Source organism: Oncorhynchus kisutch, linkage group LG11 (genome assembly GCF_002021735.2).
Source record: "Oncorhynchus kisutch isolate 150728-3 linkage group LG11, Okis_V2, whole genome shotgun sequence".
Classification (NCBI taxonomy): domain Eukaryota; kingdom Metazoa; phylum Chordata; class Actinopteri; order Salmoniformes; family Salmonidae; genus Oncorhynchus; species Oncorhynchus kisutch.
The window spans coordinates 81,208,453-81,215,377 of NC_034184.2; the positions used below are offsets into that span (position 1 = coordinate 81,208,453).

At 45.1% G+C, this 6,925-nt stretch overlaps 1 long non-coding RNA gene across 2 annotated transcripts; it reads left to right on the forward strand.

Annotated features, from left to right (window-relative positions):
* Positions 1 to 351: 351 nt before the first annotated feature.
* On the forward strand, positions 352 to 2,520 carry LOC116376153 (uncharacterized). 2 transcript variants are annotated; one of them, XR_004211539.1, is made up of 2 exons: positions 352 to 637; positions 2,101 to 2,520. It is a non-coding gene; the product is annotated as an uncharacterized LOC116376153 (long non-coding RNA). The 2 variants fall into 2 exon arrangements; XR_004211538.1 differs by lacking the exon at positions 352 to 637 and adding an exon at positions 869 to 1,181.
* Positions 2,521 to 6,925: the final 4,405 nt, after the last annotated feature.

Here is a 6,925-nt window from a genome sequence, read left to right on the forward strand (position 1 = left end):
TACAGGACATTTTAGTTATAATAACATATAACGTATACATGATGTAATGTATTTGTGCAGAATTGCTTGCCCTGTGCTGAGGTAAAAAAAAACACCCGCTGTCGTCAGGGCTGGTCCAGATGAGTCTGGAATGTGTTGGTGTGAGAGGGAAGGAAAGCGTTTTAAAGAACCGCTCCGGGTCCCAGTCTGGGAGGAGATTTGGTGGGGTCGGAGGTCACACGTCCGAGTACCACAACCTAGTGACTATAGTGATCCTATTAAATTACTATTAGTAGTGTTCTAATTCTGTGGCCAGAGGTCGCATCAGGTCTGCTGCTCTCGTTAACTCTGTCAGTCAAGGACACACACACACACACCAAGTAGATCAAAAACACACACGCATTTTTTTTTGAGTCACGTGACTTAACGTGCAGTAGGCCACGAAACAACGCTCGTTACAGGGTTAGTTTAAAAGCGTTGATATCCTGGTCAAGCGATGCTTGTTTTTCCCATTAGTTTCGCCTTTGACCTGTTTTTAGACTTAGCGAGTTAGCGACCAGTCAGGAAACGAGGACTTGACAGTCAACGTTGATTAATGAGGCTTGTTCTCGGTTCAGTGGAAACACCGGTATTGACGTCAACCTCCTGAAAGTCGTACGTATGTATCATAATGAGGTACCTGTGGTACACACTTCCTCTTCCTATCTATATATATATATATAACACACGCACGTCTGCTCCCTAGCACAAGAGGTTTGACGTTGCAGTATCCTCTGCGATGCTGCCTGGGTGGGCCCAGTGGGGGAAACAATCAGTTCTGACTGCAGCACCATGAATATGCAGATGTATTACAATCCAATCCTCCTGATGTATTTTCAGTCGAGCTTAATGAGGCAGATCTTTTTGTTGGCTTGTGTCTGTCATTTTATGATGTTCTGTGTGTAGCCGGCTGCTTCCCTCAGTGTCAAAGTGGTAGTGAACGCAGCACACTGTACGCTACAGTTAGCTTAGCTTGTCAATCTGAAGTGAGAATATGTTTATGAGCAGCTGCTTCATTGAATGTGTCTCAAATGGCACCTTATTTCCTTATAGGGCCTTCTAAATTAGTCCACTACAAAGTAAATGGGGGTGCCATTTGCACTTTGTGTCGTACTGCATACCAGTTGGTGCTGGGACCAGCTTCCCTCGGCATCGACGTGATGGTAAACGCACCATACGCTACAGTTAGCTTAGCTTGTTTTTCTGAACTGAGATTGTATTTATGTGTAGTTTGTGGGTTTTGTTATGTATGGTGTCTTATATATTGGAGAGTTGAGACCAAATCACGGACGCTGGACAGAGTGGATTTCAGTTGTAACAAAAGGCAGTTTTAATGAGTCAAAGATATCTTGTCCCGCAGTTTTACGTGCACGGATCTAGTTCATATAACTCGGCAAGGAGTCAGGTGAAAAAGAGGCCTTATACAAAGATTACATTCATTTTTATACATAGAATAAAGTAGGTAGAGTCTTGTCGTTTCTGTCTTCTGATTGGTCCCAAAAAGTTGGAGGCGGACCTGCTCTAATCCAGAGCATGAGCCCCATTGGTACAGAACAGAGTCTTGTTCTCTGAGCCCCCGACCAGTAGAGGGGGGAGATGTGTTTATACTAGGAGATGTTTGTGTCAGGGGTTCGTGAGGTAGAGGGGCAGTTTTTTTATGGCTGGGTGTATGTGTTCATGCGATGGAATGTCTTTGTTTCCTGGGGTCGGGAGACACCCAAGCTGAGGGGATAGTTTTAGGGGGGTAGTTTTATTGCTGGCTGTGTGAGCTAGTTCCTGTTTTAGCAAGGGTACGTAAGATGACTTGAGTCAGGCGGTTTAGCTTAGCGCTGTATAATATATGAGTCCTGTGTATGAATATTTAAATAACAGTTTACTTATTAAAGCATATATTTTTATAAAGCTATACGCTTCTAGCACTTCTGAAAGTTCAGGGATGCTAACTAAAAGAACAGAGCTAGCCTGCTGTATTTTTAAAATATATTTGTTTGTTTGTTTATTGACACCATAGCGAACAGACCTGGCGTCTGTTGCAGGGCAGTGCACAACCTCTAATGTTCTGTTCTCTTGTCCTCTTCACAGAGACCACGATGCACGCCTGCCTCTCCACAGCTGAGGAAGACATTTTTTTTAAATAGATGTTTACATCCATTTCAATGGATCAAAAGTAGTGCACTACTTGCTGTATTATAGGGAATAGGGTCCCATTTGGGGTGCAGATAATGTAAAACCCCTTTTTGAATAATAAGTTGGGTATTTATAATGTGAACAGCTCTGGTATTCTACGCATTAGAACTTTGAGACACTGGTGAATGTTCAGAGCACGGAGGCGTGTTGTTTGGATAGCTACTGTAATACAGGGCTGGGCTTCTTATAGATGACTTCCAGTCAACTACTGTCTGGGATGGGAAGTCGGGATGTCTACAGGTTCAAGTTTTAGCTTGTTTGTCTTGAACTTGTCATTTAAATATATGTGTTAAATAAACTAAGCGGTGTCGACAACTGGAAGAAAGGAATCATGGCACACACACACACATTCTCTCCTCTCTCTCTCCTCACTCTCTCACTCTACTCACTCACACACACTCCTCACTCTCTCCTCTCACTCTCTCCTCACTCTCTCTCTCCTCACTCACTCACTCCTCTCTCTCTACTCACTCACACACACTCCTCTCCTCACTCTCTCTCTCTACTCACTCACACACATTCTCTCCTCACTCTCTCTCTCTACTCACTCACACACACTCCTCTCTCTCTCCACTCTCTCTCTCTACTCACTCACACATTCTCTCCTCTCTCTCTCTCCTCACACACACTCCTCTCTCTCTCCTCACTCTCTCTCTCTACTCACACACACATTCTCTCCTCTCTCTCTCCTCACTCTCTCTCTACTCACTCACACACACTCCTCACTCTCTCCTCTCTCTCTCCTCACTCTCTCCTCTCACTCTCTCCTCACTCTCTCCTCTCACTCTCTCCTCTCACTCTCTCCTCACTCACTCACTCCTCTCTCCTCACTCACTCACTCCTCTCTCCTCACTCACTCACTCACTCACTCACTCACTCTCTTCTCTCTCTCTCTCTACTCACTCACTCACTCTCACGCACCGTTTCACCTCAACCAGTTTCTTCAGAACTTTGTTCAAATCAAATGTTATTGGTGGCGAACACATATTTAGCAGATGTTATTGGTGGGGAGCACATATCCCAGCTCCAAACGTGCAGTAGTATCTAACGATACATACAAATCCTTCCGAGAGATCATTGGATTGAAGGGATTTGATTTGACATATTGTCAGCAGATGCCAGAACCTGTCATAACAGCCAGGTTTGTAATGATTGTTCAGTCTTTCTGTGTCTTTCTGTTCTCTCTCTCTCTCTACCTGTTTAATGTTTGCTGGATCTTTGACTAATGATGAGTTCAAAGGTTTTATGTGGCTTCCATCTCCTCGTTAGATCCATGTGATTACAGTACTACGCTGCTGATCTAGATTTTCACAGACGGTTAAAATGCTGAGGCCTTTACATTAATAAAACCCCCCTAAGTAAATACTGAAGCAAGGGGTTTGTGTTACGAGGCTTGGGGGGGGCTTAGCCCTCGTGGAGATCTGAAAAAAATAAGCCAACTCTTGTTTCATAACACAAGGCAAGGAAATAGAGAGAAGCCAGTGGAATTTGCTCCCACAAGAAAAACGCTGAAAATGAAAAACCCCTTTGTTGCTGAGGCTCCTTTTCTGATCAAATCAAATTAGATTTTATTCGAGCTTTTCTGTGTGTGTGTGTGTGTGTGTGTGTGTGTGTACACTGAGTGTACAAAACATTAAGAACTACCTAATATTGATTTGCATCCCTTTTGCCCTCAGAACAGCTTCAATTCGTCGGGGCTGTACAAGGTGTCCAAAGCGTTCCACAGGAATGCTGGCCCATGTTGACTCCAATCATTTCCATTGTCGTGTTAAGTTGGCTGGCTGTCATTTGGGCGGTGGACCATTCTTGATACACACGGGAAACTGTTAGTGTTTAAAAACCATCAGCGTGGCAGTTCTTGACACAGTCAAACCGGTGTGCAATTACTACCCCATAAATCTGTTGTCTTACCAATTCTCCCTGTGAATGGCACACGTACACAATCCACGTCTCAAGGCTTGAAATCCTTTAACCTGTCTCCTCCCCGTCGACTACACTGCTTGAAGTGGATTTAACAAAGTGACATCAAATAAGGGATCATAACCTTCACCTGGATTCACCTGGCCTGTCTATGTCAGGGAAAGAGCAGGTGTTCCTAATGTTTCGTACACTTAGTGTATATCTGTGTGTGTATGCTGAGCTGTGCTGTGCTGTACAAGGGAGTGAAATTGGCAGCCGTCCCGGTCCCCTCGCGCTCGGTCTTCCAGGGAGGTAGTTTCACTGTGCCAACGCAAACCAAAGCCCGGGCAACACTTTCAAAGGGCCTGTCTGGGTGAAAGGTGGAGCCTGTGTAATTTATGCTGTCATGACTCGGTGAGGGAGCTGCTGCTGGAGATAACTAGGGGTTCAATTCCACCACAATGCTCTCTATATGTTTTCTGAAACTACAGCACAGCTATAATGAGAAGTATCAGAGAACCAATGGTCTTTTCTTGAGCAATGATATTTGTGATTCACCAGTACACTCTTAGAAAAAATGGGTCCAAAAGGGTTCTTCGGACAGGGAGAGGTTGAAAATGTCAGTGAAGACACTTGCCAGTTGGTCAGTGCAGTACACATTCTGGTAATCCTTCTGGCCCTGCGGCCTTGTGAATGTTGACCTGTTTAAAGGTCTTACTCACATCGCTTGCGGAGAGTGTGATCTCAGTCTTCCAGAACAGCTGGTACTCTCATGCATGCTTCAGCGTTATTTGCCTCGAAGCGAGAATAGAAGTAGTTTAGCTCGTCTGGTAGGCTCGTGTCACTGTGCAGCTCTCGGCTGTGCTTCCCTTTGTAGTCTAATGGTTTGCAAGCCTTGCCACATCCGACGAGCGTCAGAGCCGGTGAACTATGTTTTGCCTGTTTGATGGTTCGTCATAGTGGGATTTCTTAAATGCTTCCGGGTTAGAGTCCCGCTCCTTGAAAGCGGCAGCTACAGCCTTTAGCTCAGTGCGGATGTTGCCTGTAATCCATGGCTTCTGGTTGGGATATGTACGTACAGTCACTGGGGGACGACGTCATCAATGCACTTATTGATGAAGCCAATGACTGATGTGGTGTACTCTACAATGCCATCGGAGGAATCCCGGAACACATTCCAGTCTGTGGTAAAAACCTGTAGTTTAGGATCTGCTTCATCTGACCACTTTTTTTATTGATCTAGTCACTGGTGCTTCCTGCTTTAAGTTTGGCTTGTAAGCAGGAATCAGGAGGATAGAATTATGGTCAGATTTGCCAAAGGGAGGGCGAGTGAGTTTTGTATGCATCTCTGTATGTGGAGTAAAGGTGGTCCAGAGTTTTTTTCCCCTCTGGTTGCACATTTAACTTGCTGATAACTTAAATCCGTTTCACCAAAAATTTTTCTTGCATTAAAGCATTAAAGCTCTTTGCGCTTGGCTAGCTGCTAAAGTCTAAGACCCACTGTGTCAGCCACATCAAGCCCTTTGTTCTGCAGAGCCAACCAACCTTGAACGGACACTGAATTGACCAATAGAGAGAGAGCTTACTGGAGGTGGCCTTACATTCAATGGCCCTGATTGGTTAAACAGGTGTACATCTTGGATGTGGATGTCTTTTATTCTTTCCTTTATGTTAATGAGGGCAGATATTTCCACATGCTTCCTGGTAGACAGGATGAGATGGGTCTTCCCCTTTTAGTCTTCAAGAGAAAAGTAGTAAGTAGACTGGAACCATCCACCTGGTGCTAGCATCCCGCTAACGGATGCTAACAGTCTCACCTGGACCCGTTTCCTGTGTGAGAAAGGCTAGCCAAAAGGGATGACACACACACACACACACAGTCTCACACACACACTCACTCACCAGCTGGCCCTCTGCTATCCTGCGAACATATTTTTGTTCAGAGACTTAACTGCTGGCCAGCCTCCACCCTCCCTCCTTCCTCTCTTGTGTTTCTCTGAGGTTGGGCTCGCTGCCTCCAGACAGAGAAAACAAGCCGTAGCTGTAGTGTTGGCGTGCCGTGAGGGAGACTGTCTAACGTTCTGGAATGAAAGCTCGGCCTGGGTGTGTTGGAATTCCACAGATAGCCTAGCGAGTAGTTTCATGTTTCCCTGTGTCTTCGCTGGCTGTCAGAGGATGCCACAGCAGCACTACTATGGCTCAGGTGAGAACACTTTTCACTGGACAGCTGACTTTGGAGATGTTAGTGAACCCTATTGGTCTGAGAACAGAGGGAGCTGCTGGAGTAATGTGATACCTTTTGTTAGTTCCAGGTGATCGGTGTTATCGAAGTGTGGTGGTTTAAAGTGTGGCCGTGTCTCAGGGAGCTTCACTAAGTCAGCCAGGCTTTTGGGTCCTGTCATCTAGTGCTATTAAATCATGACGGACGAGTCTCTTATGAGGATCTAGATATAAACCTTAAAGCTTTGTTCGTATTAACACCGTTGTGTGTGGAATGTTCTAAATGAACTAATGTGTGGCTTCGTGTTCTTCTTTAGTGTACATCCTTCTGTGTACATGTTAGTGTGTGTGTTTGTGTGTGTGTTAGTGCTTGTTTGAGTGAGAGAAGCCAGTCTGTTAGGTGTGAGTGAGGGGTGATGGTATGCATTGACAATGTTGTTAGGTGGACCTTACGCTTTCTCCTCTTCGTGTGTGTGTGTGTTGTTATGAGAACTCTGTATGCACTTCATACACTGTTATCACTAAATCGCAGTCCAGAGGTAAACCTCTGGCATTCCTCTCATACAAGAGGGTCAAGGGGAATATTGACCAGGCTTTAATA